The following is a 25831-nucleotide window of genomic DNA, read 5'->3' on the forward strand; positions in this document are numbered from 1 at the left end:
TCGTAGTCCTGGTGGTCACATGTCTAGAATTAAGGTGCTTCCTTCCTCTTGGGGACTCCACGGGAGAATTCATTTCTTGTCTTTTAGGTCTGTACTCTTTTATTCATGGCCCCCTTTCTCCATCATCAAATGCCTCACCTACTGGTCACATCATCACAAGTCCTTTGTCTGGTTGCATCCTCCTGCTCCTCTTTATAAGGACCCTTCTGATGCCCTGGGCCCCCTGGATGGTCATCCCACCTCCGGATCCTTAACTTCACATTTACAAAGCCCCTTTGGCCACTTAGGGTAACATAGGCATAGGTTCTGGGGATTAGGAAGTGGACATCATTCTTTATCCTACCATCGATTGCATCCTGCACATTTTGAATATTAAGACTCTAAATTCGGTTAAAATCCTCTGAAGAAAGTTGATTTGTTTTTAAGCAGGAAATTGACTCAGTGGGGCTTTTGAGCCCAAGTCCAGAACTTCACTCTGTGGGCTCCAGTTCTAATGGTAGTTTAGTTTTCAAAGCCTTTGTCATACCATTGGGGTCTCCTCCCTGGGTGTGCCACTGGGGTCAGTTGAAGGTTCGGAGACAGTTTCTCCTGCAGCTTGGCTCCTGGAGGTCTTTCTATGCTGCTGTGACTCACCTCTACCCATGCACAGCCTGGGAGTGAGGCTAGGATTTCATATGTAGAGAATAGCTTTCGCCAGCCCCTCTCAAGTCATAATTGCTCCCACCCTTTCTAACTTCCAGGGTCCTCTTTTCTTGGTCCCTTGGCTAGAAATTTGAGGTCCAACCATTCTGCACAGTTTCACATTTACATGAATAGCTTTGCTGGGGAAAAAACAGTGAGATTAAAAGAGAAAGAAAAATAAAGGGATTCCTCCCACACTCTTCAGACCATAGAGGCCCATTGGTCTGGTCCTGGGGTTTTGATGCCTGTGTGGCCGGCACTTCTGCAGCTGCTATGGATCTGCAGGCTCATGACAGGGGATCCCCTAGGATGCAGCCAGCAGAGAGAAGGAGGGAGAATAGGAATACTGTCCATCTTCTCTGTCCCACAGGGATCCTGCTTTTCAGTCTTCTGGACAGAAAAAGAGTTTCTCCTGGAGATTTTTCCATCAGTGTCTGCTGTGCAGTTCTGGGATTTGGGCCCACCCTGGAGTCTCAGCCAGAACTGAGATTTTAAAAAATATTAAATCAGAAAACTCACTGCAGAGTGGGTTGTTCTTTCTGTTTTGATTTTTCTCCCAGCATGCCTTCTATTATTTACTTTTTAGAATTCTCATATAGTTGCTTTATCTAGTTTATGCAGGTTTAGTTGTAATCAGTGGAAGATACAGAGCACTCTTCTTATCCCATGTTCCCCAGAGCCAGAAGCTCCAGGTAGCTTCTTAATGGTATAAATGACAGCCGGGTTATAGCTTTAAATATTAAACTAAAAGATACCATCAGTATTAAACATGGTGATTCTTTTTTTTTTTTTATCTGCAGAGAAAACCTATATGGAATTTCCTTAGCCCAGGGGCAGATTATGGGTACTTTCTAAAAGTCAGTATTAATTACTCCTTTGATGTCTCTAGAAGATTCCTTAATTTTTCTGCGTATGAAGTAGTCGTCTTCCTCCTCCGCATGGTATTTTCTCCTCCTCTATTTTGTCTTCCTTTTCCTCCTTCTCCTCCCTATCAGTTACCAGGTACTTTCTATATTCCAGGAAGGGTGCCAAGAGCTTGTCATACATTATATATCTCTGAAGTAGCCTCATCAGTGTTCTCTTTGCAGATGTCCCAGGCTTGGGCTTGTGCAATGATTTCTTCTTGTTCTCCTTCACTTTTTCCTTCTTCATGCTGGCAACCAAACCCATGACCTTGCACTGGCAAGGCAAGCAAGGACACCACTGAGTTGTGTCTCCAGCCCCATACTCTCTGGCTTAGGAACCTGCTCTACTAAGTCTACTTCATTCTCCTGCATGTACCAGTACCTTGTCCCAAATGGATGCTCAGTCAATAAAGACAGGGAAGATGGAGAGGGAGGAAGGAGGGATGGCAAACGGGGAGGAAATGTGTTACGAATTTAACAAAATCCTGCTGTGTGCATACATAGATGTCCCACAGAGAATTCCACCTTTATGTCTATGTACAATGCACCAATCAAAAATAAATAAATAAATTAGTGAAAATAAGTTAAAAAATTTTTTGTTTAGTGAATGAGTGAAGATTGCCCCCACCCTGCTTTAACAGGCTAGTTAGGGAACACTTAGTAACAGGTACCTGCCTCTCTTTCCTAACTGCAGCTGCAGGGAGAGACCCTGTCACAGGAGTACAGCGGCTTCCTTCCTCACAGACCCAGGCAGCTTTCTGGTGTCCCTTACTGTAGGGAGGCAGATGAGACCCCAGACCCACTGAACTTCCTTGTAACATGTGAGAGACAGATGAGGAATCAGTAATGGACACATGAGTGAAATAATTTCAGATGGTGATAAGTGATAAATATGGAGAAATAGAAGATTTGTTTTTAATCATGAAAGTTAAATTTGTTATTTAATTTGTCTTCCTAGATCCATATTTTCCAAGTGGTTAACCACCAAAAAAAACTTAGGTAGATTTCTTATGAGATTTTAGTGTCAGTGTGTGGGGTTCATATAAGTAGGTCAGAAGATAAAGGCATTTGATTTTTTAAAGTTTTTTTAATACATCTGTATTAGAGGTTAACATACTGATTTGTTAGAATTTTTTTTAAAGTAAAATTAACCTTATGTAAAGTTGATTAAAAATACATTTAAAAAAATCTAACTGTTTTTTTTTTTGTCTGAGGATAGGAATTTTCCTCTTGGGTTCACCATTATATTTTCTGAAACTAGGATAGTGCTTGGCATCAAACAAGCACTTAATATTTGCCATATAAATAAATAATTCTGGGGAACTTCCACCCACCCCCAATCTTATGGAATAACAGATTTAAATAAAACCAACCCAGGTTGATTAGGTATTCAGTTTTTTTTTAAAAGATGGCTATTTGACTGACAGTGGCGTCTGAATAATCTGCATCTTGGAATGAGCAGGACTTGGGATCTCCCAGATAAATGCTATCACATCTGTTCTTCATTGTAGGTTTCTCTGAATTAGATGCTTTTACACAAAAACATATCCATACCATCTCTGCTCATTTTGCACATGAGACACTGTGGCACAGGGAGGGTAAGTTCCAGTCATACAGTGGGTTAGGGGACACACTGTGGATCTCAGTTCAGCTCTGAAACCTGTGTTCTTAAATGAGTGTGGAAAAGCCAGGCAATCATGGGCTTCCTGGAGCTGGCTTCCTGGGGTCAGAATCATAGCTCTGCTGTGTGATCTTGGGTAAGTGGCTAGACTCTAGATTCTACCCACCATATTACCTCCCTCACTCTCTCCCTCACCACGATTTTCTTCTCCTCTAATAGTCCCCAGTCTTCCCTTCTACTGAAGTGTTGTCATGTTTTCTTTTTAAAAATTTTCCTTTCTAGATTCCATGTATTTGTCAAAGCCTGGCTTACTGTATTTTACCACATAATTATTGCAGATTTAATGCCAAGAATTTTGCAAAAGAATGGAGTGTACTCGTTATGTGAAACTTTTTTTTTTTCAAATTGTGCTAGTATTATGTAAAAAAATCATTTATTACCAAACTGTGTTTGGTGCAAAGTTAGGATGCATAGAATACTCATGAATATACATTAATGCAGTGGCAATGATTATGTGGGGGACATTTGGTACTTCCCTTAATGTAATTCTTTCCAGTTCCATATATTTTTTGCAAATGACATGATTTCATTCTTTCATTCTTCTTTATGGCTGAATAATACTCCACCACTGTGTATATACACTATATATATATATATATATATGTGTGTGTGTGTGTGTGTGTGTGTGTGTGTGTGTGTGTGTGTGTGTGTATGTGTGTGTGTATTTAATTTAAATTTTTTTTGGTACCAGGTATTGAACTCTGGGGTCCTTGACCACTGAACAACATCTCCAGTTCTTTTATTTTTTATTCTGAAACAGAGTCTTGCTAAATTGCTTAAGGTCTCACTAAATTGCTGAGGCTGACCTCAAACTTGTAATCCTACCTTAGCCTCCAAAGTTACTGAGATTGTAGGCATGCACCACCATGCCCAGCTAAACACCATGTTTTCTTTATACATCCACCCATTGAAGGACACTTGGGCTGTTTCCATACCTCGTCTATTGTGAATCGTGCTGTGACGAACATGGGCACGTGAGTATCTCTGCCTTTAGTTCCTTTGCCCACTTACGGAGGAGTGGTGTGGCTGGATCCCATGCTGGTTCTGTTTTTGGTGTTTGGAGGAAGGGTCCTGGCTGCCCTTCTGCTGCTGCAGTGACTCCAACTGCAGTTGGTGTCTCTGCTTTCCACCCGCCTGGTTTGCTGGTTTGGGTCGTGTATCAAGTTGGCAGCTAATTTTCTCAGAGTGTTTGGTTGGAATGGATCTTGGAGGCTGTGCCTACAGTCGTAAAACACACAGACCAGCTGAAATGGCCATCATCACTCCTCGTGATGACTATGGATCGCTGCGGCTTTATTGATCGGGCAGCAATCTCTCGCTTTCACGAAAAACCCTATGCTTAACCCACTGCTGTTACGCTCTCTTTTCTTTTGGCATTTTGACAAAGTCTGTGAGGCGTCAGTGTTCCAGGGAGTAGTTTAAACTGATTGACTCTGGATGCCTCCATCTTGCCCCATAAAGCACAAAGAGACGACTGGCGCTCTCAGCGCCCTTCCCTCTTCACCCATCCTCTCTGCACACCATCTGCAGAATCGCCTCTCACAAACACCAGCCTGACGGGGGGGATACTTTGTCGGTCAGAAGTCTTGAGTGATGAGGAAACTTTGTGGGGTGATAGCCATGTTGATGATCATGATTGCGAGTGGTTAAGTGGGCGGGTACGGTTGTCAAAACACATCAACTGTGCACCTCGAGTTGGTGTGAGTCAGTTACACCTCCAAACAATAAGACTAAGAAGAAGCAGTCTAGCGGCTCAGGAGGCTGAGACAGGAGAATTGAGAGTTCAAAGCCAGCCTCAGCAATGATGAGGCACTAAGCAACTCAGTGAGACCCTGTCTCTAAATAAAATACAAAATAGGGCTGGGGAGTGGCTCAGTGGTTAAGTTCAATTGCCCCTGAGTTCAATCCCTGGTTAACCCCCCCCCCCCCAAAAAAAAAAAAAAAGAAGCAGGAAAGGGCCTGAGCTTCCGTGCTGGGCATGCTGAACTCTTCTGGTTGGCCTTGGCCACAGCCGACCTTCCCTGCTCTGTTCCTCTCTCCCCCACAGGAGGCACACAGCTTTCCCTGCCGGTGTCCTACCTGTCCCCCTCCTGTGCTGGGAGAGCTTTCTGTGGCCCTTCTTGGAGAGGAAACTTCCCTTCTCTGCTCCCTTCCGAGGTTTCCTGTGTGCCCGGCTCAGGGGGTCTCAGAGATATGCAAGACCCAGCTCAGCCTCTCAGGACCCCACGGAGCAGCCCCTCCCTCCCTCCCTGACACACCATCTTGTCTCACTGAGTCTTTTTCTTGTCCTTCTGGCACAAGGAATCCTCAGAACAGTGAAAGGAGGGAGGCATGAGTATGTAGCAGGGCCTGGAAGCAAGCAGGCTGATGTGAAGGAGACCCCAAAGCCTCCCTCTGTGTCTTCTTCCAAGAAGTCTCCTGTCCTCTCTTCAACAAGCAAAAGCAGGGGAGAAGAGCAGCTAGGAGTTTGCACTCTGGAAACAGCTTGTCGTTTCCACTTTTAGTCTTCTAGCTGTGTGACCCTGGGCAAGTTACTTAACCTCTCTGCACCTCGATTTTCTATCTGTAAGGTGGTGAGGATGAGAATCACTTTGGCCCCAAAGGAATAAGTGAATCAATACATGTAAGGGATTATAAGCAGTATTCAGCTCCTAAAAACATTTTTTTAAGTATTGCTATGATTATTATTACCTGTCATTTAATATGCACAGATGAGTAGGAGCCAGACTAAAAAAACATTTATTTTTTCCATAGCAGACAAGTACAGATAATAAATAGGTGAATAAATCAATGCCAAGATGATACCACGTTGTAATGACTGTTATGAAATGCACAAAGAGGAGAGTTTGCCCTGGAGTAATTACTTTGGGGGAGAGAAGAGACTTCTGGGTTGTGTTGCAGGGAGTGGTCCTCCAGGAGGAGGGTCCATCTGGTCTAAAGCCCAAGAGCTGAAAGAAGCCAGACATACAAAGGACACGGGAGTAGACTTCTGGGAAGAGAGGAAGTAAGGGTATTTGAAGAAGTGGAAGAGCAGAGGGCGCAGGGTGGTAGGATTGACAGGCCTGGTTGTCAGTGATGCCGGCTCTGGCAAGAGGCTGGAATTTGATTTCATTTAACTGTTCTGGAAAACCCTGGGGAGCCCTAAGCAGGGTCTGATCCTACCAGGACATTTAATACTTTCAGTTTCTACTTGAAGCCAAACCGGGAGCATAGTCTTCCAGATTGTTCCCTCGAGGCTCTCCCCTGGATCGTATCTTGGCGGCTGCTTCTCCCAGTAGTAGCAAGCCCTCCCCAGCCTTCCCAGTCCTCAGGGTCCTCCCAGCCCACTTATCTGTCCCCTAGCCCATGCAAACCTGTATCCACCCCCTCCTGACCTCCCTGAATGACGACCCAACTCCAAGCTGAGAGAAGATCTATTCCAGACTATTCCAAAAGACTGAAAGGTCTTTATCAGGAAGCTGCACAGAGGGAATGCATGTGTGCAGAAGTGGTTATTTCCAACATCATTATTAAAGTCACCTTGCAAACCAGCTTGGGAAAATGCTGGGCAAAAGGACCATTCCCTGTGGCTGTCTCAGAGGTAGCCAGGCCTTTGTTGTGGACGTCTCTGCCTTTGATCAGCTTCTCAGTACTTTAAAGTGGATTTGCCTTTGTCTTGTCCATCTGAGAGCTTCCATGTCCTCCCTGGGATCTTGGTTTCAATGCACATTGAGGGCCATGCAAGGGTCTTTCAATCAAGCCGGCCAGCGTCTGTGAGAAGATGCTCTCATTCGTCCTTTCCCCCAACCATTTAGCAACTGATTGCAAGACCTTCTGTTAGTTGTCTTGAAAGGACCACAGTGAACAGATTTCTGAAGAGCCAGTGGATCATTGTAGAGACACGGCCAGCAACTCCAATTTATGTTTCAAAGACAAATAAAAATCACCAGAGTGTGAAAAACAGAAGGTTCTCTGGTTCAGAAAATTCAACTTGAGATGTAGAGAACCCTGACTTTGTTCCTTGACTTCACTGACTTTCTTTAGGCAAGTTACTCAAGTTCTTTGTGCTTCGCTGGGGTTGATAACTAAACTTCACAATCACCAATGCGGTAGTTCTGCATGTGACAGTTATGTAAAATGTCCAATAGGTACTCTGTGCATTATGGGTCCATTCCTGGCTGAAAATTGAATGTTAAATGTTGTGTTACCCTTAGTTTAGTGGGGAGATGTCGTTGAAAGCTAAGGATCATTTTTCCATGTAGTTTAAGCCCTCTGCACTATCTTGCCCTCCCTTCTAGACCTATTTCCATTCAACAGTCATTTTCCTTAGGTGGGATTCAGTGTGAAGAGAGCTGTGGGCTAGCCCAGGCAGTTCACACTTTGGAGCAGAGCCCACGGAGGGGATTTAAGTCTGAGGACAAATGGAATCAAGTGTAGTGATAGCAGAAGAAAAGCTTTTTCTAACATAGCTCTGTAAGGTTGTGGTATTTCCACATAGTTAATTAAAGGATTCTTGGACTAACCCTGGATGGGCTGGTATCTCAGCAGTGAGCTTTCTGAGTCTGGTGATGTCCTCTGAAGGATTTAGCTTCCTCTGTGGACCAAGCACAGTGCAGGTGAACTTGGATCCAGTGTCTTGATCTGGAGGGGGCATATTTTTTCCTATTCTGAGGTTCATGGGAGAGATGCTGCATCAATCTGCATTAATAGGATGAAATACCCAGGACTGGGTAACTTTAAAGAAGAGAGGTTTCTTTTAGTTCTGGTGCCAGGTTGAAAAGTTTTATCTGGTGATGAACCTCTGGCTGGCAGAGTCCCAAGGTGGTACTGAGTATCACATGGCCAGAGACAGGGAGCATGTGTGTAATCTCTTCTGTTCCCTCTCTTTTTATCATGGGGATTCTACCCTGTGACCACAACTAATCACCTTCCCAAGACCCCTCCTCAAAACGTCATAGCTGGGTGAAGTTTCCTTCGTCTCAGTACTTCCTAATGGGGATTAGATTCAGCATGTTAACCCTCGGGGACACTTGAATGATATCCAAACCACAGATGAGGCAAAGGTGAGTGGATTGCCAGGAAGTTCTCAAAAAGCTTGGGTGTGGGGCGTCCTCTGTCACTGGAGGGGAGCACATTCCAGATGGGTGAATACCTAGTGTTCTCCTCTGGCAAGTCTGAAAGAGTCATTTTTCCAGCAAATATGCATCATATTGAGTGGGAGGTGTTCTGCTTCTCCTTCTCACTTACCCCTAATAATAAAATAAAAATAAAAATTTCATAGCATGGTGTTTTAAGGGAACGTAAAGAAAGAGGACAAACATTTCCTAATAAGTGCCAGCATTCTATTTTGCATGACCTGTATTTTTTCTCCTTTATTTATCCTTGTGATGTATAAATGGTCTTTTTCTCCCCGCATAGAAGAAGAATTTAAGGTAAAGAAAATTTCAGGTTATGTGGTTAGTAACAGAGGTCAGAATTCAAAACCTCTTCTGTCTGATCCCAAAGCCCATGAACTTCCTTTCACTGAATTGCCATTCTACTGATGATGATGGTTATTTTGGCAAATGGCTTTCAAGCTGCAAAGGCTTTTAGGGAGACTAACATGGTTTTGTCCCATGTTCTGTGCTGGGTCCTGGGCTATAGAGATGAGTGAGACATATAGTCTTCAAGACTTTCTCATGCATTGAATTCACAATATTGTGAATGTCAAGAGTTCTAGGCAGTTCACAGAAGATGAAAGTGGACACAGTATCTTACCAATACTAGCAATTAAATAACTCCTGACAATATTGCAGTTTTTTTTGTCTGAGGCAGTATTTAGGGTGCTAAGCAAGTTGTGAAAGACATGTAGAAATGATGAGCAGATGAAAATGTCAACATTTTCAAAGGCCAGGAGGAAAATTCAATTTATGTTCCATTCTGTCCTTGGCAAACGGTCAGTTCCCTCCCTCTCCATTTTCCCGTTAATAGCAAGTGAATGAGGATCAGGCTTGTTTACTTCTTTGATCTGTTTGTTCGTTGACATTCACACGGCTCTGGGTCTGGGGTTTTCATTTCCTGTGTCATCTTGATGACAATTACATAGCAAAACATGAAGTTCAATAAAACTGATCCAGTGGTGGAACTTAGTCTGGGGGAAGGCTAGATGGTATCTTACAAGCAAGGAAATAAGTTAGACTGGAATCTATCATGTTGTGTGAACAGGTTGGGGAAAATACACCTCAAGTTTCAACTTACAAAAAATCGTAGATCTTAACTAGGTGTTAAAACTGGATGTAAGTGCAGCAGAAGTGGAGATCTCAAGCAGTTGTTTATATGGATCCTATGTAAGCCATTTTTCAGAAGTAGCTATGTTATTAAAGCAAAAGTATTTTCTGGTTAATTAGTCAATCACTGATTCTCCACTGGATATTTCAATGGTGCATAATAAAAACTCAAATGATAGCATCTAGGGAATCCAAATGAAGGTCGACTTTCTCCATAATTATCTGGATAATTTAGTCCTAATTTGCATGTAAACTGGGTTATTTCGGTGATCATCATGATCATAATAATTACTTTTTGTTAACTGTTCATCCTTTTGCTGTCAACTCAAAGGCTACCTCACTGGGGATGTCTTTTGGATCCCAGAGTAAGTCCCTATGTTAATTACCCCAAATGGCACCTTCTCCTTTGCTTGCATAGGATTATCTATGTGCAATGACTGTCTCTTCCTTGAATGTGTGATCCATGAGAACGGGACCTGCAGCTAGTCTCTGCAGCTTTCTTGCAGTGCCTGGTACACGACAGTTGCCCCAAAGAGACTATGAACATCAAGAGATAATGCAAATCCTAGAGCCCTGGATCCACGGATGAAAAAAAAATTCTCTGTCATGATTTCCAAATTTGACAGTTCTATATATGTGTACTGGAGCTTGGTTTAGGGTTAACTCATATACAGCAGGTCATGGATTTACCCTCATAAATAACATTTTTAAAGGCAATAGGGAAAAGAAAAATGTAAAGTCCTTACAATGAAAGATCCAAACAAGTGCTCCCGATATCTGCCATGAGAACAGACATTGGAATTTTTTCCTCCAGGTACGACTTGCTACTGACCCATCTTAGATGTCCTCATGGGTGGTGGTGAGTATTTGAGAGATGAGTGGTGAGGCCTCCAGCAGACTGTGGGTGCTCAGAATAACCAGAGCTGACTGGCCTCCAGGGGAATCAAGTTTGTGAATTTGGCTTGAGTAGTACCATCAGACAATCATCATCACTGGTACTACGTCAAGGTCTATAACCTTATTGCAGAAACTGGAAATAGAAACTTCTGGATTTTTAACTTGGGCTACCCTTTACTTAGTTATTTATGCACGTATGCATTCAACAGGTATTAGTTGAGCAATTGCCATGTGCCAGCCACAATGTGAAGCTCTGATTTAGTGCAGGGTCTGAAGCAAAGCTGGTGGTCAATCACAATGATGGGTAGTTGATGGTCATAGCTGAGGCCTTGAGAGGTGTCTGAAAAAGAGAGCAACGTTCCCTGCTGAATCTGATGCTGGTTTTAAATTAATCACAGGAAAACATTCCTCTTTGTGGCTTTCCTGTTTGAATCTCCCTTGAAGTTTCAATATGTTGTTAATTTGAATGCAAGCTTTCTCAGGCCAGTGGTGATTTGGTTCTAGACAGTCATACTTCTTAGAAATGTGGGCATATTTCAAGATACAAGAAGAAAATGCAGGAGTTCATTTTCTTTCCTTGTCTGTTAGACTTCAGTTCTTAAAAATGACTATGTCTCTCTTTCTCTCTGTCCCCCCAACTTTCCCTTCTCTCTGTAGATGTATGTTGCACAGAGACATACAATCCTGCTTGTACTACAACCTTTCAGGTTCTAAAATTCAGACAGGATGATGTTTCTTCCATGATTTTGCAAATACCCACTGCAGGTTCAACCCGACTCCTCCATGACAAGAGCCAAACAGCAACCCCTTCACTCAGCAGCGACAGTCTCATGATGCTGTCAAACTGATTCTTCCATTTGGTCATTGTTTATCTATTTGGTTAATTGGGCGAGTCATTATTTCATGACCCAGCTGAAAGAAAGTTTTACAAAAAGCTTTAGGGGGCCATCTGATCATTATATGTTGCACAAATGTGTTGAAATGTCATATTGAATTCCATAAATGGGTACAATTATGATGTGTCAATTTAGAATCAATTAGAAAAAGCTTTAGAGCAATAATAAATAGGGTTTTATGTGTATATAAAAAGGAAAGAAAGAAAAGACTACTGAGCTCAAGAAAGTCCCTGATACTATTCCTATGCAAACAACCTCCAACTCTCTCCTCTAATGTCAGTTCTAACCAACATACTGTTTGGTGAGAATTTGCATGGAACTTTTTCTTCTTCATGCCAGTATGGCTCAGCTGTATGATATTTTTCTAACTTTCAAGCAGTTCTTTCTATTGTATATTTAGAGGCGCATGGGTCCTGGGTCACACCTGGGCACCACCATTAATTTTGCTTCACATCACGAGGCAACTCTTTAGTTTCTCAGAGCCTTAGTTTTCTCATCTGTAAAATGGAGGTGATAATGGTTCCCATCTCAAAGGATGAGAGAAGGCTTATAAGGTGCTTTGCACAGAGCCTGGCACATAGTGACCTCTCAATAAGGGTTGCCTTTTGATTATTTGCCTGATCATCATGAATCAGATGTCAGATGTTGTGTCAGAGTTGGTGAATCAGTACCAATTATTTCTTGAAGAAAAATTTTGAAATGTCCCTCTTTCCCATAGAATGTCCCCAGAGTGGCCTCAGCTGCCTTCTGATTCATCATTTTGGTACCTTTCTGTTCCCTAATTCCTTTCTTTTTCAGCCTGTTATTTTCCATTTCTTGTCAGCTGCTGCTTCCTTTGTGATCTTGGAAAATGCCTACTCATGACTTATCTGTTACATCAAAGCCATATGTTTCATTTTATCATTGGCTTCCAACTTGACTCTCTGACCTTCACCATTTCATTCTGATCCAAGTGGTGAGATGGCATTGCCCTCATCTCTTGAAACGGTGCTTTGCAAACTCCAAGTCAAAATGTCACATGGGTCGCCTTAAGACTTATTATACTATTTTGCATAGATGTACACAAGAGGATATAAATATACAGTCATCTATTGATGTTATATAATAAAATTAGTATACAAATCTACTTCAAGCAATAAAAGTTTATAAAAGAAACTTATAAAAGATTCTTTTGTCAGACACAGCAGCTCATGCCTGCAATCCCAGCAACAGGGGAGGCTGAGGCAGGAGGATCACAAGTTTGAGGCCAACCTGGACAACTTAGTGAGACCCTGTCTCAAAAAATAAAAAGAGATGGGATATAGCTCAGTGGTAGAGTGCACCTGGGTTAAATTCCCAGTACCAAACAAACAAACAAACCTTATTTCTTTCATTTTTAAAAAGACATGGCATTGGAAATTACTTCATCCTATCACTGGAAGTTTCTTCTGAAACATGTTTTGTCCATCTAGTTGAATATCAATTAAAGGCCATTTAAGAAAAAAAGGAATACTTCAAGATCAAACATATTTTGGTTTCTAATTCACAGAAATGGACAGCATATTTCTCTTTCTGTTTTTTTTTTTTTTTTGTAGGATTCACCTACTTGGATGTCAGGATCTAGTTCTGCTGATGTGACATGGATGGTATTTTCTTTCCTTCCATTTAAATAACCACAGGACCCTGCAGAATATGTAGGGTCTCAGCTGCCCCTAGCACACTGACATGAAGGGTCCTTGGTGACCCAGAGCTCAAAGCTCTGTTAGAAAATGATATTTCCCCCAACAAAGCTTAAGGGGAGGAAAAGCATGGAGACATTTCTGGCCTTTCCCACCCAGAGGTCAGTGTCCCCAGGGATTTTCTGAGGAAAACAGGACTGAACATTTCAAAGGTCAAGTTGCTGAACCAGAAAAGTGCTATTGTAGCTACTGGATAATGATAATGGATAGCATTTATTCAACCATTACCTTGTACCTGGTACCTCATTAAATTCTCACAATGTCCTGCAAGATACATCTCATTATCTCCTTTTCCCAGAGCAAGGCACTTAAGGATCAGAAATGGGGGGGATGGGGAGACTCACCAAGGTCACAATTCTGTGGCCAGACTCCATAGTCTAAGCTAAGCATCGCTTCACCAGTCTATGAGGCTAAGACTGGTTTTTCTCATCCAACTAGGTGTGATTAGACCCCTCCTAAGATGTCCACTGGCCTGTCTGAAGTGTTCTTTGGATACCTGCTCCTTTTCTATCTTCATCACTCCAGAGAAGAGGATTCTTTTTTTGGCGGGGGCACACTAGGGGGATTGAACTTAGGGGAACTCGACCACTGAGCCACATCCCCAGCCCCATTTTGCATTTTATGTTGAGATAGGAGTTGCTTAGTGCCTTGCTGTTGCTAAGGCTGGCTTTGAACTCGAGATCTTCCTGCCTCAGCTGCCTGAGCTTCTGGGATTACAGGTGTGTGCCACCACACCCTCTGAAGAGGATTCTTTACAGATTATAACACTATGGTACCTTTCTTCCCTGAACAAAGGTTTGCGTTTTGGCATGAAATCAATTAATTTTTCCTGACAAGATATGCCCTGATGCACCTGTATATTTATCAGAGAGATATGAAATGGAAAGAAGACTCAAGTTGATTAATTTTATACCCAAAGCTGACAACTTTAAGGCTTCTGGAGACTTATTTGCAACTTATTGTCATAAACATGTTTTATTTTATGCAAATGAAACCATGATATAGGTTAAATTTATTTCTTTATATTTTTCTGTGAGACAAACCACCAAGTAAAAGTTATATTAGAGACATATTCTAGTGTATTGGGTTATGATGAGTAGAAAAGCATTACACATAGAGTTGACAAAGTTCTTTTCAAAGCTGAGCTCTGCAACTTGCTGCTGTGTGTTCCTCAGCAAGTTATTTGGCCTCTTTGAGACTTGGTTTTCTATTTTTAAAAAGGAGTCTACATATCAACCATCAGGGTCATTGAACAAGTTGTATAAATATGACATATTCCTACTTGCTCACTGAACTTTGAAAAAAATAAGGGATTTCTCAAGTCTGAGATGATTCATTTGGAAGCATGATATGTCAACCAAATACGCAGAAGAGATTTATTTTCAGACCTTGCTTATGCTTTAGAAGTACACATTTTTTTTTTCACAATGAAGAGATGATTGTTTGAACATGCTCTATTCTTACAATCAGTGCAGGGCACGTTTTGAGTCATGTGCAAGGCACACTTTTAAGAAAAACTGACAAGCATTAACATTTTATAAACATTCATTCCTAGATGCATGAACACTGCATCTGGAAAAAATCTATTGACATTATATTTTGTGGCATATTGTTGAAGGTGAATAATTTATCTGGTATAACTCTTTGAGGAAATATTTCTCCATATTTGCAAGTGGATTCTTCTTTCTCATTACTCAACAGATTTATTGCGTGGGTAAAATGAATTCTATAATGCTCTGAAATGTTTCCCAGTAAGAGATGAATTTCAGCATCTCACATTGAATCAATAATTTTCTACTTGACGCAGAATGGGAGACCATTCCAACCGGCTTGCTCACCAGCATCTGAAGAGAGTAGATAAAGGTCACTCTCCAATGTGCTGAAAGCTGCTCCTTGCTATGAGATCAGTGGCCCTGGCTTTGTTTTTTGGAAGACACTTCATTCAAAGACCATAAGCCAGCATTTTAAAATACTTCGGCATAGTCAAGCTTTTTGTGACTTGCAGGAAAACATCTGTCAAATGCTGTCTTGATCCTTAGAAAAATAGTACTAACCCTGAAATAATATGATTTTATGCTTTTTGTTGTAGCAACATATAAAAATTTTGTCCTTGCTGCCAAGACAAGGAGATTTGTTAATTTTTTATTGTGTAAGTTAAATTAATTTGATAATTTTCTGTTTTAATTTACCCAGCACTTAGGACTTGTGGTTTTTCAAATTCTGGGTTTCTTTCTTTTAATCTTGGTGTTTAGGGCTTTTGAATAACTGAACCACATAATTAAGAGTTCAGCCAGTTTCAATTTATTTTATTTGGATTTAATTTAAAACTATAATACCATAATAAGCAAAATAACAATTATAGTGAAGATATCTTGTACTTTATAGAATATTCAAATGTGCATTACTAAGAAGTTGGGGACCAAAAGCTGTCTTAGCTTTCATTTGATTTTTATTTTTATCTTATCATTGTTCTTCTACATGCACCTTAGTTTAGAAGGTGACTACATGTAAGTGAGACCAAGTGACATAGTTAGGGTGTTACCTCACAACCTGTTGTCTGCTGAGGCTAATGAGGAACCCGGAGGGACCCATCAGTAAAATGTATGTTCACTCTTTCAAGTCCAGGGAATTTGGAGTCCAAAGAATGTTTGCTACCTGCAGCATGAATGTGTGGCTTCACCAGTGAAAGTTACTTTGATACTTCTTTGTAAAGGAAATTACTTAGAAAGCACTTGTTTTTATGACCTGTCAAATTTTACAGTTGCCTTGCTTATCCTTCTCATTATCTAGCGGCTTCTCATACTCAGCCCTCGTTTTCCTACATCCTCTTTACTGCCTTATTTCTTTCCCCTCTAAGTTTCATTTCTCCCCCATCTCTTTTACTTCTTTTGGACCATGATTCGTTCAGTGCATATTGTCCTAAGTGGCCCTTGGAGAGGTGCCTTGCACTTTGAGTTATTTTAGTCATCTTTTCTCACCTCCATTCACATTTACCTCCTCCCTTAGACATCCACTTCAACATGTTTAATAAACACTTATGTATATGTTCTACAATATATGGGTTGCTTTGTTTCTACACATTTTATATGCAGAGAGAGCATTGCACCATAGTTTTATTCCATTTCTTTCCTTTTTATGCTATACTGTTTTTGTTCTCAGAATTGAACCCAGAAATGTTAACCATTGAGCCACATCCCCAGCCCTTTTTATTTTGAGACAGTCTCGCTAAGTTGCTTAGGGCCTCACTAAGTTGCTGAGGCTGTCTTTGAACTTGTAATTCTCCTGTCTCAGCTTCCTCAGCCAATGGGACTACAGGCGTGCACCACCATGCCTGGTTTACAGTGCTGTTTTTAATGATCTATCCATGTTTATGTGCACGTGGGTGCCTGTATACACACACACACTCTCTCTCTCTCTCACACACACACACACACACACACACACACACACACAGTTGGCTCTCTTTTATCTGTGTGTTCCATATCCTTGGATTCGGTCAATAGTGGATTTAACTAACTATAGATTGAAAATATTTGGAAAAAAAATTCTGTGAAGTTTCAAAAAGCAGAACTCGGATTTGCTGTGCACCTAGAACTAGGTTGAATCTGCTCAAGGGAAGTGATGTGAAGGGGCACCCTGCTGTGGTCTCTCACCTCACAGGTCCAAGGTCTCCTGCTCTACCCAGGGCTTGAGCTTCCTTCACCATTGTATTTAGGCTGACCTTGGTTGTGTCTGTCCTGAACATGTAAATTTTTTCTTTTCATTGTTCCTTAAATGTACAGTGTAACAACTATTTACACAACATTTACGTTATGGTAGGTATTGTAAGTAATCTAGAGATGATTTAAAGTATATGAGAAGAATGCAATATTCACCATTTTACAGAAGAGATTTTACAAAGATGTTTTTATTAAGAGCATCTATGGATTTTGGTATCTGAGGGGGGGGGTCCTGGAACCTGTCCCTCACACATACTGAGACATAATTCTTTGTGTGTGTGTTTGTGTGTGCGTGCACACATGTATGTTTAAATGTACTTTAATACTTCTGGCTTTATAAAGAGGTCAGTTTTTGGAACAGGAAAGACAGTAGAATGAATCAGACATAACTTTCCTATGTTCACATATGAATACACAACCAGTGTAACTCCACATCATGTACAACCACAAGAATGGGATCCTAATTAGAATAAGTTATACTCCATTTATGTGTAATGTTTCAAAATACACTCTACTATCATGTATATGTAAAAAGAACAAATTAAAAAGTCATTTTTTTCTGGGGCTGGGGTTGTGGCTCAGCGGTAGAGCACTTGCCTTGCAAGTGCGGGACCCTGGGTTTGATCCTCAGCACCACATAAAAATAAATAAGTGAAATAAAGGTATTGTGTCCAACTAAAACTAAAAAATAAATGTTTTGTAAAAAGTCAATTTTTCTCTGAAAATTAACAATAACTTGCTGATACAATCTAAGATAATTCCTCCTTTATTGTCATGCCATACGTGAATATGGTTAATCTTTCTATATATTCAAGTCTTTTAAAAAGGCTCTTGTTTCATATTTTATTGGTGCTTTATAATTATACATAATAGTGGAATTTGCAGTTACATATTGATATGTGCACATGATATAACAATATAATTCAGACAATAAGCTGTCCCTAGCATTTTCCTTTGCCCTCCTCCTTGCCTCCCTGTTTCCTTTCTTGTATTCTACTGATCTCTCCTCCTTTTTCATGAGACGAACCACCAACCTTTCTTTTCCTTTTTTCTTTCTAGCTTCTGCATATGAGAGAAAACATGATTCTTGACTTTCTGAGTTTGGCTTATTTCACTTAACATCATACTCTCAATTTTCATTCATTTTCCTGCAAATAACATAATTTCATTTTTCTTTATGGCTGAATGAAACTCCACTGTGTATATATACCACATTTTCTTTATCCACTCATCTGTTGATGGACACCTAGGCTGGTTCCGTCGTTTGCCTATTGTGAGTTGCTATAAACATGGATATGCTTGAATCACTGTAGGATGATGGCTTCAATTCTTCAGGGTAAAGATGGAGAAGTGGTGTAGCTGAGTCATATGGTGGTTTCATGCCAAGTCTTTTGAGGATCCTCCATACTGATTTCCAGTTAGTTAGTACAATCATTTACAATCCCACCAACAGTGTAAAAGTGTTCCTTTTTCCCTCACATCCTCTCCAGCATTTATTATTGTTAGTACTCTTGATGGCTGCCATTCTAACAGGAGTAAGATGAAATCTCAGTGTGGTTTTGATTTGCATTTCCCTGATTGCTAAAGTTGTTAAATACTTTTTAATGTTATTTGTTGGCTATTTTGAATTTCTTCTTTGATAAGTTCTGTTTAGTTCATTTGCCTATTTATTAACTAGATTTTTTTTTAGTTCTTTATATATTCTGGATATTAATTCTCTCTTAAAAGAATAGCTAGCAAATATTTTCTCCCATTCTGTAGGCTCTTTCTTTGTATTCTTTTTTTTTTTTTTGTACCAGGTATCAAACCTAGGGGCTTTCAACCACTGAGCCACAACCCCAGCCTGTTTTTAAATTTTTATTTTGAAATAGGGTCTCACTAAATTGCTTAGGGCCTTTCTAAATTGCCAAGGCTATCTTTGAACATACCATCCTCCTGCCTCAGCCTCCTAAGCCACTGGGATTGCAGGTGTGAGTCACCGAACCAGGCCATATTCTTAATCGTTTTCTTTTCTGTGCAGAGGCTTTTAAATTTGATGCCATCCCATTTATTTATTCTTAGTATTATGTTGTGAGCTTTAGGGGTCTTACTGAAAAAGTCATTGCCTGTGCCTATATTTTGGAGTGTTGGCCTTATGTTTTCTTCTAGAAGTTGCATAGTTTCTGATCTAATTCCTAGGTCTTCAGTCCATTTTGAGTTGACTTTTGTGCAAGGTGAGAGGGATTTAGTCTCATTCTTCTACTTATGGATAACCAATTTTCCCGGCACCATTTGTTATCTTACATGTTTTTTGGCACCTTTGTCTAGTATCAGGTGACTATGCCTCTGTGGGTTTGTATCTGTGTCTTCTATTTTGTTCCATTGGTCTATGTGTCTGTTAAAAGGATTCTTTGACAAATATTAGATTCTCTCTCTAAGGTCTCATACATTCTTTTAAAGAATCATTTCTTGATATCTTTTAGATTTTATTTCTTCTCTATGTTTTGTTGAATTTCAGATTTTATTTTCTTATTCTTGCTGATAAAGAGAATAGCTGCTGATTTGTATTGATCTTCTATCCACCTACCTGTTAGGTTGTGACATCTTACTCTTCTGTCTTAGGCTGTATTACAGCTATATGAATATTATATACGATTGGTCACATTATTTATCCATACTGATCATTATGCCTTTTGACTTTGTGTTTTTTCTATTTTCCCCTTTATTTATTTTTTCTTGCCTAATCATCTCAGTAAGTACCTTCATTACTATGTCTTACGTTGTTGTAAAAGTGTGAAATCTGTTTTTTGTTCGTGTTCTCCAGGTGAATGCATGTAAAATTTCCTCATTAAGTATGATGGTTGCTGTAGGATTTTGGCAATTAGAGTGTATTTGTGGTCATAAGTACTTACCTAAAGTTCTCTCTTCTTCATTCAGTTTTAGGTATCTTCAGATTTCCATTTCTATTTCTTCTTTCTCCCAGAGAAGAGAACATATCTTAGTTTTCAGACATAATGTTGATTTCTAATGTTATTGGTTTATGATTAGAAACATAATCTCATTGCAGCTTCTGTTGTGAACTTTATAAGTGTTCCTAGTTTCAACAGACCTATCTATACACAGAAACTTTTTAGTTACATGACAAATTTTTTTTTTTGCTTTCTTTATCTTTTTTTGTGGAAGGAAGTCTTAAAAATCTCTGGTTACCATGACTGATTTATTTACTTCTCTCTGTAGTTTTATCAATGTTTCTTCATACATTTCAATATATTATCTAGAACACTAAGTTTATAGTTATTACAATTTCTAATCTAATGTATATTTATATATATAACATATAAAATACTTTAATATTACATATATAAAATACTCCTTTGTCCTTATGATAATTTTATCCAATTTCTGTTTAGTCTAGTATTAAGATGGTTTTATTTCTTTTGGCTTACACTTTTTCTTTCCTTTATTTTTAAATGACACAGATTCCCTTCTAGACCAAACTTTGGTTAGGGTCCTTCTAACCGCCCCCCCCCTTTTTTGATTAGGACTTGACCTTGGCCTGCTGAGCCCAATTTTAGTAAAGAACTCTGCTAAGTCAGTTTAGGGAGAATCCTCCCACCTTGATATATCCTCAAGTTATTCACCCCCACCCTTGACATCTGAGTCCTTGGTCCCCTTCAGCATGAATTAAGCCACTTTTAGCAACAATCTCTCTACCCTAGATAGCTAACCAAGTTCCTGGTAATGATTTAACATCCGTTTGACCCTCTCATTCTGTTCTTGGCTATAAACCCCCAACTGTCTTTGCTGTATTTGGAGCTCAGCTGTGTATCAAAATCTCTCTCTTCTGTGGTAGTAGCTCAAATAAAATCTATCTTGACATTTTAAATAAATGTCAGTGCAAAATTTTTCTTCTATATAACCTCCATGTGTACTTCTGTTTTAAATGAGTCTCTTATAGGCAACAGGTTGCTGGAGAATTTTTTTTTTCCAAAATACAATCTGACAACACTATGTTTTAGTGAGTTTAACTCTTTTGTTTTATTTTTTGGGGGGACAGTACCAGAGATTGAACTTAGGGGCACTTGACCACTGAGCCACATCCCCAGCCCTTTTTCGTATTTTATTTAGAGACAGGGTTTCACTGAGTTGCTTAGTACCTCGCTGTTGCTGAGGCTGGCTTTGAACTCGTGATCCTCCTGCCTCAGCCTTCTGAGCTGCTGGGATTACAGGCATGTGTGACTGTGCCCAGCATGAATTTACTCTTTATATTAGTTTTACTTATTAAATCACTTATTGCTCTTATCTCATTTAAAAAACTTGCATACTGGGGCTTGGGTTGTGGCTCAGTGGTAGAGTGCTCGCCTAGTGCAGGTGAGGCACTGGGTTTGATCCGCAGCACCACATAAAAATAAAAAATAAAAATAAGGGCATTGTGTTCACCTACAACTAAAAAAAGATTAAAATTTGCACACTGTAAATCTTTTTTTCTTTTTAAAAATCTTTTCTAATGGATATGTTGAATACTGTTTTGTAGGTTTTATAGTTTTAATTTTCTAGACGTTTTCCTTAGAGTATTAAAAAATTTTTTTTTGTAGTTGTAGATGGACAGAATTGCCTTTATTTTATTTATTTTTATGTTATACTAAGGATCAAACTCAGTGTCTCACACATGCTAGGCAAGTGCTTTGCCACTGAGCTATAGCCCCCTACCTTCCTTAGAGTATTAAAACTATACTGGGGCTGGGGATGTGGCTCAAGCGGTAGCACACTCACCTGGCATGCACGGGGCGCTGGGTTCTATCCTCAGCACCACATAAAAATAAAAAAAGGATGTGTGTCCACCGAAAACTACAAATAAATATTAAAAAATTTTCTCTCTTAAAAAAACCCCAAAACTATACTTATTACTCCAAATCTTCCATCAAACAAAGAAAATACTACATCAAGTCCTCATCCCATACTTTTTTCTAGCCCCTTCCTGCCCACTACCATGTCAGTATTGATCTTTAGTTATGGGCTTTTATAATTTTTTTGAACTCAATCCCCAGTATCACTGAGCCACATCCCAAGTCTTATTTTATATTTTATTTAGAGACAGGGTCTCACTGAGTTGCTTAGCACCTCACTTTTGCTGAGGCTGGCTTTCAATTTGGGATCCTCCTGCCTCAGCCTCCTGAGTGGCTGGGTTTATTGGCATGTTCTACCACATCCAGCCTATAAATTTGTTTTTGTAGTCATTGCTTATTTAGAAAATAAACTTTGTAACGTATGTCCTCATTTTCCCTCCCATATCTAGTAGTTCCCTTCTGGAATTTATTTTCTTCTTTTGCAATCCCATTTCTCCTAAGAAGTATTTTCCAGGTAGGTCTTGTGAATGACTAGAACAATTTGTAACATCTGAGGTCAGTGTTGGGAGTGGCCTTTGGTTTCCTTGGACTTTCACTTATTGGAAGTTAATGGATAAGAGTATCAAACATTTGTAAAATGTGATAATATCAGAATTATCTCACAAAGGAGATTTTAATAAAGTAGTGTATGAGAAAATGTGATATTCTTGATGTGTTTATAGACAAGAGAATAGTCACTGAATTGTCCCTAATATTACTTTAAACTTTTTGACAAAATACTTCCCTTTATGAAAGGAAGAAAAAGGGAGAGCAAATGACATTTACTTCTACTGTACAAGGTCAAGGAAGTCACTTGATTTTTCCCATTGTTTAACTTTGTTTAAAAAAAATGAAGTCTTTCTCTTCTGGGCAAGTTAATGACTTGCAGCAGCCTCTTACAAGGAGGGCCTCAGGGACTAACCTGCCACTCATAGCTTGAGACCCAGCAGGTGTGCTGTGTTCCAGGTCTGCTGCTGTGCAGGACTCCAGGTTGGGTCAGATGGCTGCTGGCCCTGATGCAGGCAACTGGCCCGGCCGGGGAGGTTCAAATCACTCATTTTCAGGTTTGTCGCTGCTTTTGTATCATGAATTACTTTTTTTCCACTTTTTCTTCTTTAACCTTTATTTTATTTATTTTTGTGTGGTGCTGAGTATCGAACCCAGGGCCTCACATATGCTAGGCGAGCGTTTTACCACTGAGTCACAACGCCAGCCCCCCACTTTTTCTTTTTTGAAGTGTTAAAAAAACAAAGCAGCAAATCTGGTTGCTGATGTTTTTCCATTAATAAATAGTGGTCCCCTTTACTCAGTGAGGCATTTGTTTCTTAGGATCTGTGTGTGCTCAATGTCGTGTGCTGTATCTCTTGGAAGTAGGTAAGTGGGAGGGTTCAGGAGAGGCAGCAGGATGGAAAGGGACATCTGCAAATGCCATGGGAAGAGAAAGAGACAATAACCTGCTTTGGGGGTTGGCTGCATCTGCCTGGGTGCCCTGGCAGGTGGCAGTATCTCAATAAACAGGTGTGGAAATTTGTGTTTGTCAACCTGATGTACTTCCTGACCTGTGTGGTTAGCCTCTTATTTCCAATGATATAGCACTGACTTTGCTTTGCCTTAACATTCCCCAAATTGGATATTTATAAAAGCAAAAACAATATTGGAGCCAAGGAACTCCCTTTGGAAGCTCCAGACAGAGCCTGTGCAGTCCTTTTTGGAGCAGAGCAGATGGTCACTCCCCTTGCCAGGTCTGAGCAAGAGGCAGATCTCAGAGTGGATGCACACCATGCATTTTTAAAAGTCTAAGGCCTTTGAAGACATTCAAATCTGTGAGAGAAGCACAAGGACATTTTGCCAGTGCAGAATTAAAGCAGCCTTCATCTTCTCAGAGTTGCCTCACATCCTTGTTCTAGAAAGCACTCAGCTTTCATATCTGTCTGTTTATAATACTACAGGGACTAATTCCCAAGTGAAGTGCTTGTAAAATGACCACAAAAGAGATTGCGGGAATAGACAAAAATGCTATGCATATGTTTATCCTCTCAGGGATAGCAGTCTAGAAAAAGAATTTATAATATTTTCTCCATATTCTAGCATGCTTAAGTATATCAAACCTAAATTTTTACAAGGACACACAAAAATTTTCACTCCTTTTATAATATAAATGTGGGAATTGCAGGCAGTTGTGTTTTCTAGATAATCATGAAAACCGATAAAATTTTTTTTTTTTAGTACTTTTATTTTTATAGGAACCTGGCCAGGGCACTTTCGGTGCCCAGTGAGAGAGAATTGAGTTTAGGGAACATTGGCTGGGATTGGTCAAGAGCAATTTGTCTGATTGATGTCTCATACTAGGACACCTGTAAAGGAGACAATGCTTCAGTTAAGCAGAAGTGGGGATGGGGGGCAGGCAGAGAAGCAGGTGGTGTGGCTCAGTGACTTGGAGGGATGATAGGCAGAGCAATGGGCACCATCTAGGAATGCATGGCTTCTCCCTAAGCTCTGCCTTCAGGAGGGGTGGCTGGAGGCCAGCTTTCTTGAGCTCTGTTTCCCTTTTTTTTTTTTTTAAGTTGGGATAATGCCTTTGACAGGTTGTTTCCACTTTGGGGTGATTATGAATAAATCTGCTATCAGTGTTCTTGTACATGACTTTTGGCACACATTTGCACTCCTTTTCTTTAAAAAAAAAATAAATACTTAGGAGTGGATTTTCAATCATAGGTACACATATCTTTAGCTTAACTAGTTCTTTCTCTTGAACTTTCTGGAATATTCCAGAAATGAATTTCCAGTGACTTCAGAACTTCTGATGAAGCACCCTAAGACTCAGGAGAACTCATTAGTCAAGGATTTAATCATCAGGAAACCAACTGGTGATACAGGCATTAAGGAAAGAGATTCTCTACTGTGGTAGCTCTCACTGACTTGAAGGGATATAGCATCTTTTTATGTGTGTGTGTGGGATTAACTTCTTACATTGCTGTGCCTTGTAGTGGGCTGAACTACTTGGTACCCTTCTCTGTGAGAGGGTCATAGAGGTCTACTCATCTTCCCAAGCTGAATTCAAGTGTGGCCAATGTGACTGGCATTGGCCAATGAAGTGTACATGAAAATTACATGTGTCCTTGTGGCTTTAAGAGTCAGAATATAGTTTGTAACGGTGTTGCTCCCCTTTGTTACAATAACTGGCAGTGTTCAAGATCAAGGCTGCTCCTGCTGCACGGCATGGGTCTTAGAAGGAAGGCAGAATAAAGCAGAGCCAAGCAGATGCAAAGATGACTTGTAGCATGAACAAGAAATAAATATTAATTGTTTTAAATCACTAATATTAAGGGGCTATTTATTACCGCCACATAACTTAGCCTGTCTTGACTGATACAATGCTTCCTAACAATGGATCCTTTCTTGTATTATGTAAATTCTTTGACCCACAGATGCCTAATTTGTAAAATGAAGACATGGCATCCCCTTGAATTGATACAATCTCCCAGAGTTGTGAGAATGGAAATAAGCAACAGCTTGTGAAATTGCCTTGAAAGTGTTCTACAAACATGAAGCTTGGTTCTGTTGTAGCAATCAAATAAACCCTTAAAGACACAGGCAGGAGTTAATCAGGTGGGCCATTTACTAGCTGTGTGACTCAACTCCTCTTAATTCCCTTAATTCTAAGATGTGGTCCATAGTAGGATACACCTTATAAGGTGACAGGTAGGTTAAATGCCAAAGTGCAGCTAACACACAGCACAGTGTCTGATTTATATCAACTCCTTATTGAGGCCAGTCTGCCATTATTGTCACCTAGATACATTTTCTGTTGGCATCAGGAGTACGGAAGCCAGGGGAAGGATGGGGTTCTGCAATTCTGTTCTATCACTACTGGAGCAAAATAGGTCTATCTCTTTAAAAGAAAAAAAAAAAAACCCGCAGGCAAGAAAAACATCCATGCAAGGGAAACTGTTTAAGTGCCTTAGATTTTGTGTTCATAATAATTTTTTAAAGATATGCTGCTTAAAGAGTGTTCTTTAAAAAATAAATCAATAGTACACAGAGGCCTAGATACTAAAGTCTCTTCTTGCTGGAAGTTAGTCATGGGAAAAAAAAATCACATTTGATGTGTTTGTGAAACATTTATTCACTTTACTATGCACAAGGCAAAGCGTGGGGGTAAAATAATGTATAAAACAGGTCATTGCACTGCAGGGCTCATAGTCTAGAGGGGGAGATGGACAT

At 40.0% G+C, this 25831-nt stretch overlaps 1 protein-coding gene across 6 annotated transcripts in view; it reads left to right on the top strand.

The window, feature by feature from the left end:
• The window catches only part of LOC101964356 (synaptic vesicle glycoprotein 2B), a 171432-nt gene that overhangs the window by 55956 nt on the left and 89645 nt on the right, over nt 1-25831 (top strand). The gene's annotated exons all lie outside the window — the stretch shown is intronic.

The sequence above is a fragment of the Ictidomys tridecemlineatus genome, chromosome 5 (assembly GCF_052094955.1).
Source record: "Ictidomys tridecemlineatus isolate mIctTri1 chromosome 5, mIctTri1.hap1, whole genome shotgun sequence".
Lineage (NCBI taxonomy): Eukaryota > Metazoa > Chordata > Mammalia > Rodentia > Sciuridae > Ictidomys > Ictidomys tridecemlineatus.